Here is a 24,669-nt window from a genome sequence, read left to right on the forward strand (position 1 = left end):
GAGCAGCTGTAACTGAGAGGGGTTCGCCAACCTGGACGTTAGTACATTTGATCTCATATATCCATAGGTTCTGCATCTGTGAATTTAAGCAACTTCAGGTCAACAATATGCAAAAGAAAAATCGAATCTGTACTAACTATGTACAGATTGTTTCTTGTTATTATTCCCTAATCAATATAGTACAACAAATATTTACAAATCATTGACATTTTACTAAGTATGATAAATAAAGAAGAAAGACTTTTTTAGAAAGATGATAAAAAATATTGTAGAAACAATGGTAAATATAAAAGGAAAAAAGCCAGTCAAGTTCTACGAAGAAAAATGCAAACACACATAGGAATTTAGTATGCCATAAAGGTGACATTTCAAATCAGTAGGACAGATTATTCAAAAAATTGTGATACGTATATTTTGGGGTTAAATAAATATCTCTGGAAGGATCCAAAAAGTGGGAAAAGGCAATGTCTCCTGTGGGAAGTGTGGTGAAGATGGGGGCTGGAAAATTGGAGGGAATGGGTGGATTTCCAATGAGTACTCTTTTGTATCTTTTTAAGTGCTCTATTGTGTGAATATATTACTTCCAAATATTGAATGCCAGAGTTCAAATCCCACATTCCCAGTTAAATGGTAGTTCTTAATCTTGAGCAAATTATTGACATTATCTCTTAAATATCAAGAGAGTGAGCATAACTTTCAGCCCCAAATTCTCAATGAATGAAATTACTAGTGAAAACAACCCAATGCCCACAGGGGATGTGTGGATAAACAAAGATGGTGTATCCACACAATATGGTATCAGGCAGTCTTAACTGGGGAGGAAAGACTCACACTTTACAGCATGGATGATGATCCTTGAAAACAGTCTTGTAAGTGGGAGCAGCCATATATAAAAGGTCACATATTGTATGATTCCTCTTATATGCAATGTCCAGAAAAGGCAATACCAGAGGGATTAATGGTGGCCTGGGGCCTCGGGGTGGTGGGTGTGGGAGTGACCCCTAACAGGCACGCACAGTGTTTCTTTCTGGGATTATGAAAATGTTATGAATTAGAGAGTGGCTATGGTTACACAAACTTGTGAAAGTCCTTAATGCCCCTGAACTGCACGTTTTTAATGAAGAATTTTATTTTAAGAAATAATTTAAAAATATAGGGTACAAATCTTTCAATGGTGATGGTCTCCTTCCTCCATCATCCTCTTGCCCCACTCCATTTCTTCCCTTTTCTCCCGCCAGCTCCCTCACTGGGCATCTGCGCCCCAGGACTCTTGCCTTGCAGAGAGCCTGCGCAACTAACTCAACCCTTGGGCTGCTGGGACCTGCAGCTGTTGGCGGGCGGCTTCCTGCGCATGCGCCCTTTACTCCTGTTGGCTGGAGATGATTTTTTTTCTTGTGAGGTTCGGTTGATGGCAATGGTCTCTGAAGGGGCACGTGCCGGAATCAGTGGAGGAGGACCTGACAGCCAAATAGTTCAGTATTTATCCCCCTTTTGAAGTGTGATCTCTCTACTGGTGACCTCTGGAAGCAGTGCTCTGAAAGCCAGATTGACTGCCTGCTGAGCACTTGCCAACCCTGAGGACTTGAGGCCACAGGCCTCAGGTTGAGGCCTTGCTTCTCTGCATACAATTTGATCCTAGAGCAGTAGATCATTAGTGAAGTGTCAGAGTGATACTGGCCTTGTGTGTGAATGTTAATCGAAGAGGTGCCTCTCTGTTGCCCTGGTGCATGAGTGTTGGGTAAATGATGATTTATTCCAGGCCATGTTCTGGGTGGGCCTCATACTGCTGTAGTTCACTTGGCCAAGTCTCAGGTTATCAGCTGCCCTCAGGATACCTGTGAACCCTTGCAACACCTCTGGTAGATTCCCCATGTTTTCTATTCACCTTTCCCAGCTGGGATCTTCAGTGACTCAAATATGCTGGAATATGCCATGAATCTTATTTTGTAAAATGCCTCTCAGGTAGGTCATAAGACCTAGGCCATTCTCCATGAGAGCTTGTGCTTTGATTTTTGAATTTTTTCTGGTCAACATGAACCCATCTTCTGACATCTTCAAGTTGCTTCACTTTTTATGCTTTTAAACCTACCCTCAAACTTTGTGTTTTACTACCACCATTATGCCTATTCCTGATTCTTCCAGTAAGCTCATAAATCTCTCTCTTTGTTGGATCATATTCCTTCCTCTTTCATCAATTCCTAGCCTTTACCCATGTTATCCTAGCCAAGTTTTAGTTCCTTTCTTCTCATGCAGACTGTGATCCCCACTTCTACCAAACAATACTAGAATTAGTGGCAATTCAAACTCAAAAGTCGTCTTTGTTACTTATCTATTAATCAATTCCATTACATTTCTTTATTCAATTTTATTGTTTTAAACGTATACCGGTGTAAGTTTTCATACCTCTATGTGGAAAAATATCTGATAGCTAAGTGGTAACAGAAGGCCTCTTTATTATCTGTTAACCAATTCTGTTACAATTCTTTATTCAAATTTGAATATTTATTGGAATAAATAAATTTATACCTACATAACTACATATTTAAAAATACTTTTGTCTATGCAAAACTATGTATTGCTCAAGTGGTGCCAGAAAGCCTCTTTTTTACTTACCTCTCAATTCTATTACATTTTTTCATTTAACTATATTATGTCTTAAAAATGTATAAGTGAATAATCTTGTATCTATGTACCCCCCCCCATATATATGGAAAACTATTTTGTATTCAAATGATACCATAAGGCCTCTTTATTACTTACCTATTAATCAATCCTATAGCATTTCTTAACTTTATTACATTTTGAACAGTGTCTTAATGAATGAAGTTCTATCTATCTATCTATGTATATATGTGCAACACTATTTGGTACCCATTTAGTACCCAAAAGCCTCTTTAATTTTATGAATTCTCAGTGGTACCAGAAGGCCTCTTTATTATGTATTAATGAATTATATTACATTTTAAATTTAATTTTATTAAACATTGTATGTGTATCTCTCTATCTACATACATGTGGAAAACTATTTGGTCCTTAAGTGGCACCATGGATCTTAGCAGCTCTTACATTGTGTAGCCATTGTAGCGAGAAATCTCCATGTCTCTTTCCCTCTCAATGAAGCACTGCACTCTCCCGAAAGCAGTGTACTTGGCAGCATTCTCACACTCTTGTTGAGCCTTCTTCTTCATGGCTTCCCGCTCTGGCCTCTACTGATTGGTAATGGGAGTTGATATTACTTGCCCAGTAACATTGGGTTTTCTCCATGGAATTGGTTGTAAGGCAAAGTCTTGGAGTAGAGATTGGTTTTGAGACTTGGGCAAATGTGACTTGGGCTTGGTTTCAACAGTGGGAACAGGTTGCCACTGGAGAGAGGTGCAAGATGATGTTTTGTAGGGTGCAGGCCTAGAAGCAGCAGACCAAGGGACAGTAGGCTGGGTAGAAGCAGTCAAAACAGACTGATTGGCATGGGTCAAAATGGGCTGAGCTTGTTTGGCAGGACACATCCAAGATGGGTTGGCAGTAGCTGGTTGGGATTGGTTGACTGCTATAGGCTGAGCTAAGCTAGCAGGGCCATCCTGGGCAGGGTAAAACCCAGTGGGTCTCCCTGAGGCCAGAGACTGTGGCCTCCGTTTGATTACTTGTCAAGGTGGAGGTTTCTCCAGGGTCAGAAAAGGCAAAGGTACCAATTTTACCTTCCCAGGTGGTGGAGGCTCATAAATGGATGGAGAGGGACCCTCTCCTTCAGAACTGATATCTGGGTTTTGGGCTTTAACTTTGTGTTTTCTCAGGACCGTTAACCGTCAGCCATGGGTGGGGATCTTGGGTACTGCCTGAGTTTCCCGGGGTCTGGGAGGAAGAGAGCCCAGTTTTCTTATCGTTCTGCTTCCCAAGTGCTTGGAAAAACTGCACCGACTCCAGCATGTGCATGCCGAGACAGCTCCGAGGCTTTTTAAAGGTCTCTTGGCAAAGCTCAGGTTGGTTCCACTTCCACTTCATCTTGGGCACGGTTGGCTTCTCTTCTGCCTTGACCTTATTGCCTGGCTGCTTCCTCTCCTTGGCTTTCCTGGAGTTGTTTACTCTGGTCCTCTTGGTCTTTTCCTGCCCATGGACCTTAGCCTTGCTGTTCCTGCTGGATGCAGCTTTCTGAGGTTTGCTGATAGAGTGCTTAGGCTGTGTGCACAAGGGCCCCTGCTACTGTCTGCATCCCTGTGAGCAACTTCTCCTTCTTATGAGCACTGTTGGTTCCTTGGCTGCATTTTGGCCTGAGGAGTTCCATGAAGACACTCTGAGGCTTTATGTTTGTTGTTCCTCACGGGATCACTAGGACTCTTTATGACACTTGTGAATTCCTGCCCCTGATTCATTATGATGGCTCTGGTGTTATTGGATTTTCTTGTGTGGGACTTTCAAGTTGGTCAAAGTCTTTCAAGGAACTGAAAAGCTCAGGAAGGTAAATATCCCCCAGCAGTGCAGTGAGGTCTGCAAAACCACTGCTAGATTCAATCCCATTTTCAAGTGTGCCTTGGTCCTCAAGACTCAGGCTATTCTTTCCCAGATGGATAATTTCAGAATGTGGCTTCTCCTCTTGGTCCAGAGGACCAATGGAGGCCAGAAGGTAGTGGATTTCAGGTATGTAAAGGGAGTAGTGGAGGATCCTGGTTCTCTGTGGCAATCTGGTAGGCATCCAGTGACTCTGAGAGCATAGTTTACTCTCACACAAATTCTTAATCTCTGTTTGCTTTTGGCTTTGATTTGGAGGCAATGCCAAGAAATCAGAACAACTCTGGAATAGAGTTATTATGGAAATGTCCCCAAGTTCAGTTTGTGAGGTTTTCTCAACTATTTGGCTTTTTCTGTTTTTGCAGGTGTACAAGAATTCCAGAGGCTGTGGCAGACAAAATGTCTGACTTGGAGATTGCAATCCCAAGGAAGCCTCCGTCTCTAGGGAAGTTTCCATCACTGCAAAGAAAGGAATCAAGGATGATGGTAAGTAGGATGCTCCTCTTGCCCAGCAATGCACTAATCAGGGAATCTGTGGACTGTGGATAAGGCATTTCTATTAGCTTTTTTTAAGGACTGCAGACTAGTCTCTGTTAGGAGGTGCCTGTTAGTTACAGGTGATCACTTGATGACACAGTTTTGTGCTTACACATCATCATGGCAGCATGGCTCACTGGTAGAGCATTGTCTGCTCTGTGTGGAAATGCACAAAAACAGTTTTATGAAGTCTCTTTCTCATATAGGGGTCTCTTAATTCTCTCTACTCCCCCCGGAGTATAAGAACACTTAGCACCATGAACTAGGAGAGTGTGGAGCTCTTGCTCATGAAATATATGTGAAAGGACAGATTTTTAGACCCCTGCTTTGGACAGCATCACTGCATACAAAGTTTAAGTCCTGAAGCAAATTAAGGAAAAATTATATTGTCACACCCTTGTATGTTTTGCAGTATCTTTCTAAGAGATCAAATAAAATCAGGGAAATAAATTTATAATGTTGTGGTGTAGGGGGACTGATCCGCAAAAATTGTGACATGATCTGCAAAAATTGTGACAAGTAGCCTCCTTCAGTGTCCTGGAGGTCTCTTAAGTGCATCCTGGGTGGCCATTATGGTGTCCTGCATTCTTCTCTTACAGAGTCTGAAAATATGGAGTGCTAAACAAGGATGGTGGTTAAAGTTTCAGGACTTAAATACTACAGGTCTGTGGACCCACAGCTACCAGTTGCAATCTGGACCCTCAATTGAGTGCTAATCTGACCCTTCCCCTTCTTGCTGATTGTACTCACCTTGAAAAATATTTTCTGTAATAGGTTGAGCGAATACCGAGCAGTAGATCCCAGGGTTAGAGACTGATCGTAGAGCATTTGTGGGCTGAACCTTCTGCAGCACTGTCACCCTTTCTGGTTGAGGGGCAGCGGCACTACTTCCTGCATATGGCACAGAGCCATAGGATTGCAGACAGGGACCGTGTTCTCCAGAGAGCAGATTCCCCAGAGTGTTTTGATCATAGTAGTAGACCTGGCTTCCTTCTTCGTAGGAAAGTGAGAGGGTATGTCCCTGATTTGGAATCTGAGATGGTGTCTTCTGAACAAGCCTGGCATATAGTCATGGACACAGAGAAACCATGACATTGGTTTCAGAAGTTTTTTCATATTGGGATGCCATAGTCATGGAGGAACCTGCTATGTCCTGGTCAGTGAGAATCAGATTAAAGTCCCTGAGTGAAGAGGAGCTCTTTTCAGCACATCCTGGGGTATACCACTCAGAAACACTTGGATAGGAGGCCGGTGCCGTGGTGATCTGTTTCTGGCTAGTAATCCCAGACACCTTGGCTGTACTAGCATGTTGATAAAGGTAGGCACTGCCCGTGAGTGGCTGGAAGGAGGTGCCACAGGTTGAGGGCAGTAACCATGCTGAAGTGGCAGCTGGAGCAGAGGCTCTGGAGAGGTTGCACACACTTCCTGTCAGGGAAGCTGCATTGGTCATCACAGGAAGAGAGAGCTGCAGAGAATGTGCAGTTCCATGTAAAGAAGAATTTTGGAAATTTTCTGTAGGAAGAAAGAGGGTGGTGAAAATGTGATGAGACTGAGAGATTCTTATGATATCTCTGGACGAATATCATCCTAAGGTTGTGGCAGTCAGGAAGCCTCCAATACCAGAAATCATTGAGATACCCCAAATCAAACCATTTAATATGGCTGCAAGTGTGGGTGCAGTTTGGTACTCTTGTGATCAGGTGTCTTTTCTGTCCAATTGGGCACAGTAGACCCAAGTGATCTGCTTCACTCATTGTTCCCTAAAAGCATCCTTCTCTCTGCCCTCTCTTTCCTTTGAGTGGGCCATAGTATTAACTTATGAACATGCCCTAAAGCTGAAGCATTTTAGGACTTTGAGTACACTTAACATTAAAAGTTTGTGTAAGTGAGGAAAACGGAGGCTCAGATAAGTAAAATTGATTTGTTCAGTATCAGTACCAGGTCATAGAAAATTACTCCCTTGTCTGGACTCTGTGCTCTAGACAAAGAGCACAAGACAGGGAAATAGAATTTTATTTTTCCCTCTTCATAGAAAACAGTCCTGGTATCACCACTGTTATCTTTCGCGTCTCATTTTGCTTGTGCAGCTCATCTGCCATTTTCTAGAGTTTACTTGTACCATTCAGATGGTATATTTAATGGGTCTTTCTTTACCCTGTTTAAGCCTGGCTTTTGATCCTACTTCAAAATGACTACCTGAGAGTAAGTTTCTCAAAAAATGCTTTCTGGAAGAAAAATGTTATTTAAACTCTATGAGCTTCAGGTTACTTATCTGGAGGGTGATTACAATAACACTAAGAGTGATAATTCATCCATGAATCAAAATCTTATATTACTTAAGTTTCATATAAAGGAATATGTAGCATGTTCTGGAAAGACAGAAAGGCAAAAATGAAAAACATCATATAACTAAAAATAACGCATAGATACTGATGAAAACTTGGAAATGCAGCAAATTTACTAGCAAATGAAGATCTGTTATCATGCATAAAATATTATGAAAGTGAATGTTTCTAGTCTATTTTCCTGAATACTCTTAACCAAAACACTGCCCACCGTTGAAGATGATTTTAAATGAATTTCTATGCAGTACATATAGGCAGAGAAACTCTATCAGCCAATATAAGCAGCAAAATTAAGTAAAAGTGAACATATAGGTAGCCACAATGTATGTAGCTACCTATTTCAAAAACAGTGTTATGAAGCCAGCTGCAGTGGCACATACCTGTAATCTCAGCTACTCAGGAGCCTGAGGCAGGAGGATTGCAAGTTTGAAGAAGGCCTTGGCCATTTATTGAGACACTGTATCAAAATAAAATTTTAGAAGGGCTGGGGCTGCAGCTCTGTGGTAGAGCTCTTGTCTCCTACATGTGATGCACTGGGTTCAATCCTCAGTACTACATAAAAATGAATAAATAATTATATTGTGTCAATAAAAAAGGGGGAGTGCTGGGGATGTAGCTCAGTAGTAAAGTGTCCCTAGATTCATTCCCTGGTACCGCAAAAAAGCAAAATTCAAACCATTCTCTTTCCCATCACATGCAATAAAGCAAAAACCAAAGCAAAAGCCCACTATGAATGGTGGGGTGGGCCTGTGGTCCCAGCATTCAGGAGGCTGAGGCTGCGGGGTTGTTGGAGCCCAGGAATTCAAAACCACCATGGGCAATATAGCAAGATCTTATATGAGGACCTCAACAAAATGTGCTGGGGATGTAGATTGTGGTAGCATGCCTGCCTAGCATGAATGAGACCCTGCATTTCAATTTCTGCATTCATTTCCCAGCACTGGAAAGAAGAAAGAAAGGAATGAGAGAAAGATAGGAAGGAAAGAAGGAAGGAAGGAAGGAAGGAAGGAAGGAAGGAAGGAAGGAAGGAAGGAAGGAAGGAAGGGTATTTTGGCCAAGTAGAGAATGAAATAAGAAGTGTAAATTAATTTCATCACTGTGCTTTTTCATATTCCTCTAAATATTACCCACACTAAGTTAATGATATGAATTTTACTTGAAGATATTTCAATTAATATAAAAAACATTTTTTTGATAAACATTTCAGTTAAAAAAACCAGGAAAAATGCTTGAATATGGTCATGAAATTTACATTTGTCCTCAAAATCTAGTTTATAATCATGTTTAACAGGAATATGTTGACTCTAAAGTCTGAAAAAGACACATCACCACTAGAATATCATAATACATTTAAATCTAATTTTTTTATGGTTACTGGTGCTGGGAAGTGAACCCAGGGCTTCCCACATGCTAAGCATGCACTCCGCCACTGATCTACATCCTCAGCCCATATAGAACAACCAATTAGAGGGGCTGGGGCTGGGGCTCAGTGTTAGAGAGCTCGCCTAGCACATGTGAGGCACTGGGTTCATGCCTCAGCTCCACATATAGATAAAGGAATTGTGTCCAACTGCAACTAAAAATACATATTTTAAGAGAAAGAAAACCCAAAAAGACTTCATAAAATTATTTTAGATAAATGTGGAATTCGAGATGTGGAAGTTGAATTTTTGTCCCTCTTTTGGTTTTTAGGTTTAAAAACCATTATTGTCTCTTTATAGGTATTCTTTTAGAGAGTGAACTCTTGGAAAACTACCTGTCATACAAAGGAATTCGTCCTTCTGATGCATGTTAGGGAACATCAGTTTTTCAAAATCCATGTAGCCCAGAAATCAGAGTAAAGTAGGACATGGAGAATGCAGTTGCCCCAGCCCTGTCTATACCCACTTTTATGACATGTTTGTATGAATAATCATTTCTAAAACATACTTCTAAAATGTTCATTTTCAAACTGTCAACATGATCGGTATTCAAAAAGGTCATAGAAAAACTGTAACAGCCAAGTGTGACTTTTCTGATAAACTGCTTATCCCAGTGATACCCTAATTCAAGTCTTAGTTTCCTTGCTAGTCCATTTTTTTTTTTATTACTCAGCTTTATTTTTTTATTTTTTTTTAAAGAGAGAGTGAGAGAGGAGGGAGAGAGAGAGAGAGAGAGAGAGAATTTTTAATATTTATTTTTCAGTTCTCGGCGGACACAACATCTTTGTTGGTATGTGGTGCTGAGGATCTAACCCGGGCCGCACGCATGCCAGGCGAGCGCGCTACCGCTTGAGCCACATCCCCAGCCCCTTGCTAGTCCATTAATCTAAACATTCTCTAAACCAGCCTCTATGAAGATTCACTCTATGCTGTCTGTTGGTTTAAATAAATCTTTGCTTTTCTTCCACATCCATCCCAACCAACTTCCTTTATCTTGAGAACATCATGCTCTTCGTCTCTTTTATTCTGACATTTTCTTCTCCCTTATTTTTATATTTTCTTCCTCCACCGAGTTCCTGTTGCCTTGTGCTTAAACAATCACAAACTTGCTTCCCCAAGAACATCTGCCTCCTTACATCCCTGTCCTCCTGCTCCCCTCTCCATATTTCTCTTTTCACCTAGTGTAAACAGAAAACTTTCAAATATGTGAATGTCCCTTTTATGAACAGCACTAAATTTGAAATACTGAAGTGGAAATCTTGGTGGAGGGAGACTTTTTCAGGAAACCTCTTGGTTTCCACCCTGCCTAGGATTTGTCTCTTTCAGTTGAAACAAACACAACCATGAAAGCTCACTTCATTCTCTATAAACATGTCCCTCAAGAGTCAATATTAGGAAACAAAGGGATGAGAGCATGGGTAGTCTATTATCCTTCTGTAGAAGGAAACAGATGTTGTGAGAGATTTAAAGATGGTCCAGTCCCATACCTAGTACATGTCAAAGTCAAAAGTGAAATTAGGTGTCCAGATTTCTAGTTCCATTCTTTCTTCTATTATTCTAAGTTCTTTTCACTCCGTTACTAAATTTAGGCAGGTAAAAGTGTAATGAAATGCTTTAAAAAGATTCTTTCCTTACATGTCAAGGTCAGAGAAGCGGTCACATCAATTGCAATACAAAGGATGAGGAGACCACCCCAGAGGATGTGAGGGTGGCTGAGGCTAGAGAATGTATGTTTTCCAGTACGGAGTTCACTGGACACTGTTTACTGGCCACTGGCTATTCTGATGATTGGTTACTGGTCATTGGTCACTTGCGATGATCCAAATTTGTTTACAACTAATTGTATGGCCAGCCTAAGCTTCTAGCAGATGGTAGTAGGTTTGGTGAGAGAATGATGTCACAAAACTGTCAGTTTAAAAGTATGAGGTAGCCAATAGGGCTGTCAGATTCCCACACTTAACAGCCATTCAAACTCAAAATTCCTGTTTATTTTCTATTATTAAGTTTTAAAAGTATATTGGAATGAGTACATATTCATAGGTCTATGAGGACAAATGTTTGATAGCCAAGTGCTAACACAAGGCCTCTTTATTATCTATTAACCAATACTATGGAATTTCTTCATTCAATTTGACTAAACTTTAAAAATATATTAGAATGAATTCATTTGTATCTTTGTATCTACATATTTATAAAATTTGTATCTACACTTGTGGAAAACTATGTGATGCCCAGGCAATACCAGAAAGCATCTTTATTACTGATCTCTCAAACAATACTTTTACATTTCTTTATTCAACTGTATTAAGTCTTAAAAATATATAAGTGAACACGTTTGTATCTATGTACCTCTCTGTATATAAATGTGCAAAACTATTTGGTATTCAAATGGCAATATAAAGCCTCTTTATTACTTACCCTCTAATCAATACTATAGCATTTCTTTATTAAACTATATTACCTTTTCAAATATGAATAAATTTTCATCTATCTATCTATGTGTATATGAGAACACTATTTGGAACCCATGTGGTACCCAAAGGCCTCTTTATTATATATTAGTGAATTATATTACATTTCTCTATGTAATTTTATTAAACTTTGAAAGCATCTGAGAATAAATAAATGTGTATCACTCTATCTATATACATGTGGAAAACTATTTGGTCCCTAAGTGGCACCACTGATCTTTGCAGCTCTTACATTATGTAGCCATAGTAGCGAGAGATCTCCATCTCTCTTTCCCTCTCAATGAAACACTGCACTCTCCCCATTGCAGTGTACTTGGCAGCATTCTCACGCTCTTGTTGAGCCTTCTTCTTCATGGCTTCCCGCTCTGGCCTCTGCTGTTTGGTGATGGGAGTTGATAGTACTTGCCCAGGAACATTGGGTTTCCTCCATGGAATTGGTTGTAAGGCAAAGTCTTGGAGGAGATATTGGTTTTGAGGCTTGGGTGGTTGTGACTGGGGCTTGGTCCCAACCCTGGGAACGGGTTGCCAATGAAGAGAAGTACAAGATGATGTTTTGTAGGGTGCAGGCCCAGAAGCAGCAGAGCAAGGGACAGTAGGCTGTTTAGAAGCGCTCACACCTGACTGAATGGCATGAGTCGAAACGGGCTGAGCTGGCTTGGCAGGACGCATCCAAGATGGGTTGGCAGTAGGTGTTTGGGATGTGTTGACTGCCATGGGTTGAGCTGAGCTAGCAGGGCCAGGCTGGGCAGGGTAAGCCCCAGTAGGTCTCTGTGAGGCCAGAGACTGTGGCCTCCTATTGATTACTGGTCGAGGTGGAGGTTTCTCCTGCGTCAGAAAAGGCAAAGGTACCAATTTAACCTTCCCAGGTGGTGGAGGCTCATAAATTAATGGAGGGGGACCCTCTCCTTCAGCACTGATATCTGGATTCTGGGCTTTGACTTGTGATTTCTCAGGACCCTTAACCACCAGCCATGGTTTCATAGCTGGGCATGGACGGGGGTCTTGGGTACTGCCTGAGTTTCCCGGGGCCCGGAAGGAAGAGAGCCCAGTTTTCTTATCATTCTTCTTCCCCAGTGCGTGGAAAACCTGCACCGACTCCAACATGTGCATGCTGAGACAGCTCCGAGGTTTTTTAAAGGACTCTTGGCAAAGCTCAGGTTGGTTCCTCTTCCGCTTTAGTTTGGGCACAGTTGTCTTCTCTTGTGCCTTGACTTTGTTGCCTGGCTGCTTCCTCTCCTCGGCTTTCTTGGAGTTGTTTTCTCTGGTTCTCTTGGTCTTTTCCTGCCCATGGCCCTTAGCCTTGCTGTTCCTGCTGGCTGCAGCTTCCTGAGCTCTGCTGTTAGGGTGCTTGGCTGTGTGCACATTGGCCCTACTGCTGTCTGCATCCCTGGGAGCAGCTTCTCCTCCTAATGCACATTCCAGGTCCCTTAGCTGCATTTTGGCCTGAGGAGTTCCATGAGGAGACTCTGAGGCTTTATGTTTTTTGTTCCTTTCTAGAAGGATATTTTCAGAATGTGGCTTCTCCTCTTGGTCCAGAGGACCAATGGAGGCCAGAAGCTGGTGGATTTCAGGGATGTCTAAAGGGAGTAGTGGAGGATCCTGTTTCTCCATGGCAATTTGGTAGGCATCCAGTGGCTCTGAGAGCATGGTGTTAATCTCACACAAATTCTTAATCTCTGTTTGCTCCTGGCTTTGATTTGGAGGCAATGCCAAGAAATCAGTAGATCTTTGGACTGGAGTTATTGTGGAAATGTCCCCAAGTTCAGTTTGTGAGTTTTTCTCAAGTATTTGGCTTTTTCTGTTTTTGCAGATGTATGAGAATTCTGGAGGCTGTGGCAGACAAAATGTCTGACTTGGAGGTTGCAGTCCCAAGGAAGCCTCCATCCCTAGGGAAGTTTCCATCCCTGCAAAGGAATCAAGGACGATGGTAAGTAGGATGCTCCCCTTCCCAGCGACACACTATTCAGGGAAACCACCTACTTTGGAGAAAGCATTTCCATTAGCTCTTTTTAAGGACCACTGACAGATATCTGTTAAGAGTTGCGTATTAGTTACAGGTGATCCCTTGAAGTCTTACTTTTGGGCTGGTTCATCACCATGGCAGCATGGGTTTCCGGTAGAGCACTTGTCTCCTCTGTGGGAAACACAGAAAAACTCTTTCATGAAGTCTCTCGTTCTCATATAGGGGCCCCTCAATTCTCTCCACTCTCCCCAGAATGTAAGAACACTTAACACCATGAACTAGGAGAAGGTGGAGCTGTTGCTCATGAAATCAATGTGAATGGTAGGGGGTTTTGGACTCCTGCTTTGGACAGCAACTCTACATACAGAGGTTAAATCCTGCAGTCAATTAAGGAACAATTAAAGTGTCACCCCCTGATATGTGTTGATGTATTTTTCTAAACCAAAGTAAAATTAGGGAAATATATTTATAGTGTGGATGTGTAGCTGGACTGAGTGCAAAAATAGTGAACAGCCGCTTCCTTCCATGTGCTCCTAGAGGTCTCTTAAATGCATTGGTGGCCATTATGCTGTGCTGCATGCTTCTCTTACAGAGTCTGAAAATGGGGACTGCTGAACAAGATTGTGGTTAAAATCTCAGCACTTGAATTCTAGGGATGTGTGGACCCACAGTTACCAGCTGAAAACTGGACCCTCCTTTCGAATGGTAATCTTATTCCTTCCCCTTTTTGCTGTTTGTACTCACCTTGAAAATTTGTTCCTTCTCTACTTTGAGTGGACACAGAGTAGTAGGTCACAGGTGTCGGGACTGATGGTAGGACATTTGTGGGCTGAACTTCCTTCAGCACTGTCACCATTTCTGGTTGAGGGGCAGCGGCACTACTTCCTGCATATGGCACAGAGCCATAGGATTGCAGGCAGGACCAATGTTCTCCAGAGAGCAGAGTCCCCAGAGAGTTATGATCACAGTAGTAGACCTGGCTTCCTTCTTGGTGGGGTAGTGAGAGGCAATGTCCTTGATTTGGAATCTGAGATAGTGTCACCTGGACGAGCCTACCAGATAGTAGTGGATACCCAGGGATCATGACATTGGCTTCGGAAGTTTTGTCATACTGGGATGTCATAGATAGGGAAGAATCTGCTGTATTCTGGTCAGTGACAGTCAGATTAAAGTCCCTGAGTGAAGATGAGCTCTTTTCAGCACTTCCTGGGCTATACCACTCAGAAATACTTGGATAGGGGGCAGGTGCCATGGGCATCCGGTTCTGGCCAGTAACCCCAGATATCATGGCTGTGCTAGCATGTTGATAAAGGTAGGCACTGCCCATGAGTGTCTGGAAGGAGGTGCCACAGGTTGAGGGCAGTAACCATGCTGAAGTGGCAGCTGGAGCAGAGGCTCTGGAGAGGTTGCAGACACTTCCTGTCAGGGAAGCTGCATTGGTCACCACAGGAAGAGAGAGCTGCAGAGAATGTGCAGTTCCGTGTAAAGAAGAATTTTGGAAATTTTCTGTAGGAAGAAGAGGGTGGTGAAAATATCGATGAGACAGGCAGATTCTTACAATATTCGAGGAACAATGACATCTTATTGTTGTACTAATCAGGAGGGCCCTGATTCCAATAATCATTGAGAGACCCCAAATCATTCCATTTAGGATGGCTGCAAGTAGTCTTCTGATTACCTGCCTTTTCTCTCAAATTGGGCACAGAAGTCCCAAGTGGTCTGCTTCACACAGTGTTCCCTATAAGCATCCTTCTACCTGTCCTACCTTTCCTTTGAGCCTGCACTAGTGTTGACTCCTGAATTCGCCCTAGAACTGAAGCCTTTTCGAACTCAGAGAAAACCCCAACATTACCAGTTAGCAAATGAGTACACCAAGGGTCAGGGAAGTGAGATTGACTTGTTCAAAATCAGCAACAGATTATGGAAACTTTCTCCCTGGCAGGACTCTTGTTCCAAAGACCAGAAATCTGGAGATACAGAAATTTGTTTTTCCCTGTTCATCAAAAATTGTACTGATATCACCATAGTGATCTTTAGTATCTCCTTTTGTTTGTCCAGGTCACATGATATTTCCTGGAGTTCAGTTTTACCATCCAAATGATAATTTAAGGGTCATTCTTTGCCCTGTTTCAGCCTAACTGCTGATCCTACATGAAAATGACTACCTGAAATTCAGTTTCTCAAGAAATGCTTCTTGAAAGAAATTGAAACTTTCTGAGCTTCAGGTTACTCATCTTTAGTGTGGTTATAACAATAACAATAGTGATAATTCATCCATAAATAAAAGTGTCATATTTCATAAGATTCATGTGAGGGCTGAGGTTATGGCTCAGTGTTAGGGCGCTTGCGTAGCACATGCGAGGCCCTGGGTTCAATCCTCAGCACCACGTAAAAATAAATAAAATAAAAGTATTGTCTTTAACTACAACTGATAAATAGATATTACAAAAAGTTTCATTTGGAGGGAGTTACAGTATGTTCTGGAAAGATAGAAGCAAAAGTCAAAAACAGGTCAGAACTAAAAGAAATGACTAGATAGTAATGAACATATGGATATGAGCAAAAGTGAGTGTATATCAAATTTGCTAAGAAATGAGTTCTGTTATCATGCATACAATATTATGAAAGTGAATGTTTCTCTTTGATTTTAGTGAATACTGTTAATCAAAACAAAGCTCATAATTGAAGGTGAGTTTGAATGCATTCTCAAGCAGTACCTATAGACAGAGAAGCTATACTAAAAATGTGTGTAATTTGAAGTAAAGTGAACACAAATTTGAAGTAAAGTGAACACAAATTTAAGTAAAGTGAACAGTTGGGTAGCCATGTGGAGAAGCGAAAACTAAAGCCAAAACCCAGGATGAATCTGGGCATGGTGTGGTGGGCCTCTGGTCCCAGCACTCGGGAGCCTGAGGCAGTGGGATTGCAGGAAACCAGGAATTCAAAGCCACTCTGGGCAATTGAGCAAGATCCTATCTGAGAAAAGAAATAAAATATCCTGGAGATATAGCTTGTGTAACATGTTTGCCTAGCATGCATGAGACCCTGTGTTCAATCCTCAGAACTGGAAAGAAGAGAAGAAAAGAAGAAAGAAAGAATGAATGAGAGGAAGGAAGAAAGGCATAAGGAGCAAGGCAGGGAGGGAAGGAGAGAGAAATGGAGGGAGTGAGGGAAAGAAGAAGGGAAGTAGGACAGAAGGAAGGACAGAAGAAATTTTGTACGTACTAGAGAAAAAAACAATAAGTGTAAAGTCATTATTGTTCTTGTTTCTCTTCCTCTAAGGATTACCAACAACAAATGAAAGACATTAATTCCACTAGTTAGATATTTCAATTGATATAAACACATTTTCTGATAATCCTTTTGGTTATTAAAAAAAACAGAAAAAATGCTTTAACAAAATCATAGAAGCCTAGTTTATTGTCACATTTAGAGAAAAGTCTTGTCCCTAAAGTCTGAGAAAACAATCACAGTATAATAAAATAACAAATTTAAAACAATTTTTGTCTTTTTTTCTGACATTTTTTTCTCCCTTTTATATTAATACAAAAATGTTTGAGCTACTCTACACCCCAGCCCCAAACAATCATTTGAAATGTAGACAAAACAAAAAGTCTTCACATAATTATTTAAATAAACTCGGAATTAGAGATGTGAGCTTGAATTTTTATTCTTATATAGTTCTTTCTTTAGGTTCTTAGATTTAGAAATCATCAATGACTGTTTTTATATTGTCTTTTTTAGAAAAAAAAACTGTTGTAAATATGGAAAACAGCTTCACCTTGACAGCTTATATCACACAAAGGATTGTGTCCTTCTGATGCAGGTTTGGACAAAACATTTTTTAGAAATCCCTGTAGTTTAAAAACCAGAACAAAATAGGACATGGAAAATGCCATTTCCCCAGCTCTGTCTAGAACCACTTTCTTTGGCTTGTTTGGAGGAAGAATCATTTCTAAAACATACTTCTAACATGTTCATGTTCAAACTGTCAACATCATCTGTGTTGAAAGAGATCATAGGAAAACTGTAACAGCCAAGTGTGGCTTTTCTGATAACCTGCTTACCCCAGTGATACCCTACTTCAAGTCTTAGTTTACTTGCTGGTCTGTTAATCTAAACATTCTCTAAACCAGCCTCTGGGAAGAGTCACTCTGTGCTGTCTGTTGGTTTCAATAAAATCTTTGCTTTTCTTTCACATCCATCCCAACCAACCTCTTTTTTTCTGGAGAACATCATTCTCTTCATCTCTATTATTCTAACATTTTCTTCTCCTTTATTTTTATATTTTCTTCGTCCACCGAGTTCCTGTTGCCTTGTGCTTAAACAGTCACAAACTTGCTTCCCCAAGAACATCTGCCTCCTTACAGCCCTGTCCTCCTGCTCCTCTCTCCCTATTTCTCTTTTCACCTAGTTTAAATAGAAAACTCTCAAATATGTGAATGTCCCTTTTATGAACAGCACTAAATTTGAAATACTGAAGTAGAAATCTTCGTGAAGGGAAACTGTTACAGAGGAAACCTCTTGGTTTCCACCCTGCCTAGGTTTTGTCTCTTTCAGTTGAAACAACACCACCATGAAATCTGATTTCATTCTCTAAAACATGCCCCTCAAGATGCAAGAAAAGTAAGGGACCAGAACATGGGCAATCTGTTATCCTCATGTAGCAAATCAGGAAACAGATTTTGTGAGAGTAAACTAGTCCAGTTCTATACCTAGTACATGTCAAATTCCCAATGAAGTTAGGTGTCCAGATTTCTAGTTCCATCCTTTCCCCTATTATTCTAAGCTCTTTTGACTCCATTAGTAAATTGAGGCAGGTAAAAGTCTAATGAAAAACTTTCAAAAGTTTCTTTACTCACCTGACATGGTCAGAGAAGAGGTCACATCAATTGTAGATACAAAGGATGAGGAGACCACCCCAGAGGATGTGTGGGTGGCTGAGGCTAGTGAATGCATGTTTCCCAGTATGGAGTTCACTGGTCACTGTTTACTGGCCACTCCAATGACTGGTTACTGGTCACTGGTCACTTGCGATGATTCAAATTTGTTTACAACTACATGGCAAGCCTAAGATTCCTGCAGGTGGCAGTAGGTTTGGTGGGAGAATGATGTCACAAACCTGGCCGTTTAAAGGTATGAAGTAGCCAATAGAGTGGTCAGACTCGGAAGGAGAAGGTGGGATTGGGTGGGGAAAATGACAACAGAGTTGATTGGGTGGAGAAAGTGACAGGAAAGTTATAATAGAAACTAAATGGCTCAGTTCTGGTAGGTGAGCCCTGCAGGAGGGACATAATGGGCTCACCCCATGGCTCCCCTCCCCCAGGCTCTTGTGTTAGGGATATCATCTCTGTGTTCCTCTTAAATGTTCATTAATATATTATGAATATGTTATAAATTATGTTTCACAGTATAAGAGGTAATAGTGATACATTATTCTGTTAACATATTCAGTTAATATCCCTGGAGATGGAAGAAAGAGACATCTAGGTTGAGCAAGTATAGTGGTTCTGGAACCACAGAAGTTGATTTGATTAGTGAAGTTACTGCAGTATTCAAGCATTCAGAAAGGGGTTAAAAACTTTTTTTTTTCCTAGTTGTAGATGGACCCAATACTTTTATTTTATTCATGGGTCAAGCCCAGTGTCTCACGTGTGCTAGGCTAACTTTCTACCACTGAGCCACAATCCCAGCCCTAGGGGGAAGTTCCTTGAGTGCACTCTCTGGGGAATGATGTGGCCCAAGATTCTCTTTAGTTTCTCCTTGATCCCTGCTTTCTTTGGCCTGGGCTGGGCCAGGTTCGACTGGTAACTCTCTTCTGCTCTCCTTCCCCCACCCCTCTTCATTGTAGACATTTTTTCATGGACAAGCCTTGAGTCTGCATTCTTGTACACATTGATATTAGTTTATTTTAACTTGCAGAAGCAGGGGTCTTTATTTCTGTGAGTTGATTCTTTGAAAAATGAACTCTGAACAATAGCAGAAACTCTAGAGAGGTGGAAGACTTAGTTGACTGTAAAATTTCCCTCTCTGGATTTTTGTTGTACTCCTTTAACTTATAATTTCCTGAGGACAGCTCCTTGGTCATGTAGACTTTCTGCCATCAGCCTCTTTCATATGTGAGAGGCACTGAGGATCCTTTCTCTCTTCTTATGTAAGAGGATCCAGTGTGGCAGTTACTGTGACTTCCTCCCCCATGCAAACAGCCACTATAGAATCTTGGGCTTCTCACATTCTTTGTCTTGCATGTTTGGGTGGAAGGCCAGGAGAAAAGTTAGAACATTAAGAGAACATAAAGAAGTATGGATAACATAAAGAAAAGAGAGGTTAACGTGGACTTTTAAATTTTAACTTTTTGTTAGAAACAAGTCAACTCATTGAGGTCTCATTTTGTGTTAATAAAAGGGGCAATTGATTTTTTTTTTTTTTTTGCTGGGGGGTCGGGTCCTTGGAATTTAAACCAGGGACACTTTCCCATTACCTCACATCCCCAGCCCTTTTTATTTTTTTTAGAGACAGGGTCTCACTATGTTGCTTAGGGCCTGATGGATTTGTGTAGACATGCAAAGAGAGGCTTGTGGAAAAAGCATTGTGGTTATGCTGTGCACCCAAGGAAGGGGTGTGTCTGTTCAGCCCAACTTCATCTAAATTGCTTTTGCTTTTGATCCCCTGGAGAGTGTTAGTTTCACCACTTTCTCTTGTAATGCGATAAAGTCAGTCAGGACTGAATTGGTAATAATATATATATGAGTACTGAGCTGGTTGTGGGGAAATACAACTATGGGATTTAATCATTTTCCTTGGTGGTAAGGTTTTTTGTTTTTTGTTTTTTTTTTTTTGTGGTGGTGGGGGTTTACCAGGGATTGAACTCTACCACTGAGCCACATCACCAGCCCTATTTTATGTTTTATTAGAGACATGGTCGCACTGAGTTGCTTAGCACCTTGCCATTGCTGATGTATGCTTTGAACTTGCGATCTTCCTGCCTCAGTCTCCCAAGCTGCTGGGATTATAGACGTGTGTCACCCCACCAGAAATGTGGTAAGTTGTTTTTTTAAAAAATTTTCTGTTAGTTGTCAGTGGACCTTTATTTAATTTTTGGACTTCTTTAGAGACATGTGTAGATAGTGTGATTCACGATGTCAAGAACCCACAGGAAGACAAGCGCATATATAGAAAAAATTGCTCATAAATAAAGATAAATAGTACATTTACAGGCCTATTTTCCCATCTCTTACACTGCTAATTATGGAATATAATTTTTTTTTTTTTGCTGGTTGTGTGTGGGATAATTCTTAGCTAAGAGGGATTGTGAAATGTTTGGTGGTATAAAGATATGGCTTGGAGTATGTCAACTTTTTCAGGGTATATTTTTTTTTCTTTTTATCTCAGTTGCACACCTCAGATAGCTTACTTCTATAATACTGGCATGTAATGTGAGACTAAGAACATACAGTGAGTATCTGTAAGCCAGATCATTCCTTATGTTCTCTTAGAAATCAAAGGTATCCACAGCTACTATAGCTTAAGGAGATAGAGATGATGGAGATGGGTGCAGTCCTCATGAATTCAGCAAAGCCTTTATTCAGCTGTGGAGTCAGGCATCAGATGGGCAGACTTTTTGGTTAGAAATGGCTGCTGATCTGGGTTTATATAGGTTACAAACTGGGAGGTAACTTACCCATTGAAGACTTTAACAGGACGTGGGCATTCAGGAAAAAGGTTGCAAAAAGTAGAAATTTGTCATAATGAATAGAGGCAATGATTTCAGGTCTGGTTGCTTCTTGCTGGGAAAGGGTGAAGTAGGAGGACCCCTTGTCTCAGAGTTCTGGAAAAGAACATGGGTTCTCTGGTGGTTGAGGCTGAAGAAGAGTATATGTGGGAGTAGACTCGGGGCTCAGGCACAGTCTTCCTTTTGTGGTTTCAGAAATTTGGACTGTATTCTGGAGAGGGCTTGAGCCAGACAGGTCACCTCATTAAGAAAATGTTTTTTGTACACAGTTAAGAGTAGGGAGAAGAAAGGCTGTTATGATAAAGGTGAAGATTAACAGATTTGTTAGTTCTAGGAAAACAATTTTAGCAGGTCCTATCCTTGGGGAGCCTATTTCCCTTAATCAAGGCCATTGTATCCCTTTCAAACTCAGGGTTCACTTTCCATGATCTCAGGAGTTCGGGTCCTTTGGAGCATTGCAAGCATGATTAACTTTGGAACCGTATTTTCCTGATGGTCTAATCATTTCCAACCTGTTTGAAAGACTGTGCAGAACTAGAATAGAAATTAACTGTGTAGTTATAGCTAGTAGCCCAGGTATATGTGTAGAAAAGTATTTCAAAGAGTTGAGGGAGGAAATCCCCTTAGCTAAACTGCCCCAAATTTCTTATCAAAAGTAGATGTTTTTGCATTTTCTATGGCAGAACCTGAGATTGTAATTTTAATTCAAACAAGTATTGATATGAAAAAGATCAAGTCCCATTAGGTGATTACATACATTTTGCCATTGTGTCTCAGTGTCATCAAATGGATCTCTAGTGACACAAAATTGGGTGATATTACAATGACCCTGAAGTTTCTGAGCCCATTGTAAATGTTGTACTTATTCTCCTAGTCAAATAATAGAATCTTTTAGTTGTTGAATTTTGTTTGAATTATCCGGATCCATATGTTCTTGAGTTTGCCAGGTCTCAGTGACATTCTTATGGAATTGTTGAAGGTAATGGACCTGCTGATGCAGTGTCTCCGCTGCAGTCAAAACAACAGTCCCAGCTCTCAGCCACCAGATGAGCCATTTAGCGTGGTGTTTCAGGTGCCTCAGTAGTTCCTACGTGGATGGTACTTAATGGGCCTCCTGCCATGGTACTTTTAATTTTACAAGGATCCCTTTGAGAGTCATTATAGTTTGTGCTGAACTTTGCCATAGAGTTCAAATGTTGTTGTAGCATACACTTTACACATTTAACATAATATAGATTTTTGTGAGGCATCACAAAATTTGAATGGGTATTTGAATGGGTCTGGACCCTAAAACATAGGGATTTAATACACATACTGTGAAAGTACAATCCCTTATGAAAGGAAATGTTACGATAGATAACGTTTTTCAACTTATTATATTGAGAATTATCCTTCCAGATCCCCAAAGTCTCCTCAGTCAGACCTATTTTCCATATTGTGTCCTGAATTGGCAGAAAATCCATTCTCATGGCAGGTGATAATTCTCACTTAGACCAGTATCTAGTGATGTTAGAATGGAAAACAGCTCTATGAGCCAGATGTTCTAAATTGTCTCTATGAGGTAATTTTCATCCCAGAGTTCTAGATTCAGCATCAAGTCAGTTCCCCAGGAGAACCCCAATCTATAACTTGTTTTCCTACAACAGAAAGATTCGATGATAGGGTTATCACCTTCAGACCATTGTAAAACTTTTGGTGAATGATCTCTGTGCGAATGGTAAGAGCATATGGGTCTGCTTAATGAGTAATTAACATTAACTTCCTGGCATGCAGGTGAGCCTCTGCCAGTGAGGAAAATAAGCCTGGCCTCTTGATCCTGTTATTTTGGGACATATGTAAGCCGAGTTTCGAGGCCCAGTGTGGTAACAATATGAGTTTCTGAGAGAAACACAAAGAGCGGATCAGGAGGACAGTCCTGCATAATTGAACAAGATTGTTGGGAGGACCTGGTTGTCAAGAAAGGACCAGGCAAGAAGGCCTTGGAATTAAGATAGATTGAAGGGGGAGGATCAAACCATGTTACTGGGTGAACAGTGAAGACCCACTAATAAAGTTAAAATGGAGAAAGAGAGTGCCACCAGGAGTATCCAGATCTAGGTTGGTATATTTGGCAACAGCCTCAGTAAGCCAGGCCAAAAAGAGGGTGGGGTTTTATCAGGTCCCTGGATAATTTCCTTTACCTTGTTCCAATTAACCCGGGTATGAGAATTTTTGTCATGCCTTAAAGGAAGCAAGTAATCATGTGCTGGAGTCTGATGACCCCAGTGTCTTGAGGCTGATATGTCCAATCAGGTTCAACTGTAGGGATGGCAGTCTCTGCTGCAGGATGGATAAGGGGACTTTGGGCATGGAGGAGATTGGCATGGATTATCCACCTGTAAACTGTAAGCATGTTCATCAGGAGTCAGGGTGGAAGGTTGGATGTGATAAACATCTGCCCAAGTAAGGTGGTAAGCCTGAGTCAGATGCATGAACTCCTTCCTGTACTTAGTAGAGAAAATGGGCCTACTCTGCCTCTGTTTGTGACAAAGCTGTCATAGAGAAGGTGACATGAACTTGGACCATCCCTTCAGCCCCTGCCACCTCTCTGAGAGGGAACACATGTTCCACTCTAAGGACTTTGGATCATGTAGAGGAGGTGATGGCAGGGGGGAAGGTAGAGTATGAGTGTGGGGTTTGAGGTGTGGGGTTAGACTGGGAGTAGTGGGACTTTGAGGAGAGGAGTCTGATATGGGGCCATGAGACCCCAGAATCTGTAAGGATTGGGTTTATCTGCTATTTATGGGTCAGTGAATGAGGAGGAGAGGCGTGAGTCTGTGTGGATTCACTGTAAAGCAGAGCAGGGCTGACTTAAAGGGGGCTTTGAGCTGAGGAAAAACAAAGCTTAGAGATAAGCTATTTTAGGCCCTTTGCCATTCCTCTATTGTTGGAGGTAACTTGTGAAATCCTGGAGAATGTCTTTATCAAAGGTCCTGTTACTTGGGCCATTCATGCAAATTTAAAGTAATTTAAATTAGGGCTATATTTGAGTGCAGAGACTAATGAGACATTCGATATTACGGTCAGTTTGGGAGTAAACATTCTTGAAATTACTAATAAGACTCCCTGATGGGGAGTTCTGAGGAATAACTGCATAGTTCACATATTGGAGAGGTTTGGTTGAGGTGATGGTTTGAGATGAGGGAATCCCCTGAAATCTCATGTCACTGGACTGGACTGTTACACTGGAGAAGAGGAGAATGTCCTCACTCCAGTCTCAATGGTGGGGAACTCCAGGGTCCTGGCTAGTCAAAAGGTGGTGTCCCTAGGCAGGGTATCTCTCTGCTGGGGACCGGACGGGGCCTTTCCTCTCTGTAGTACGAGAAAGCCAGTGTTGGCTCTGGGAACCAAATGGCAAAGAGGTCTCTGATCCAGAGGGCTGTAGGGTGTTGGGGAGGGGAGGGATTGGGAAGAGGATGGCAAGGGTGAGGGGAGGAGTTCAGAAAGAAGATGCCTTCAAAGCCAGTAGACAATCTGATGCAGATCCTTGCACTGGTGACATAAGGCCACAAGAACCTAGCCCAGGGCTGGGGTTGTTTTGGGGTCACATGCTGTCATTGAGAGTCAAAGTGGAGTTAGGGGGCCTCAAGAGTCTCTTTTTGTAGGGTGTGGAGGGAGGTAGGGTTGCAGTCATTTTAAAGATTCAGCAGTAGCTGTGTGA

At 41.4% G+C, this 24,669-nt stretch overlaps 2 pseudogenes across 2 annotated transcripts in view; both read right to left on the reverse strand.

The window, feature by feature from the left end:
• The window catches only part of LOC308632773 (centromere protein I-like), a 358,828-nt pseudogene that overhangs the window by 305,488 nt on the left and 28,671 nt on the right, over window positions 1-24,669 (reverse strand). The window lies entirely within an intron of this gene.
• On the reverse strand, window positions 3,063-18,196 carry LOC308632407 (uncharacterized protein C2orf78-like; annotated as a pseudogene). The gene is made up of 4 exons: window positions 18,100-18,196; window positions 14,280-14,743; window positions 5,788-6,085; window positions 3,063-4,959 (listed from the first exon to the last, which is right to left on the reverse strand). The product of its transcript is annotated as an uncharacterized protein C2orf78-like (transcript).

The sequence above is a fragment of the Spermophilus citellus genome, assembly GCF_964194105.1.
Source record: "Spermophilus citellus genome assembly, chromosome: 13".
Classification (NCBI taxonomy): Eukaryota; Metazoa; Chordata; class Mammalia; order Rodentia; family Sciuridae; genus Spermophilus; species Spermophilus citellus.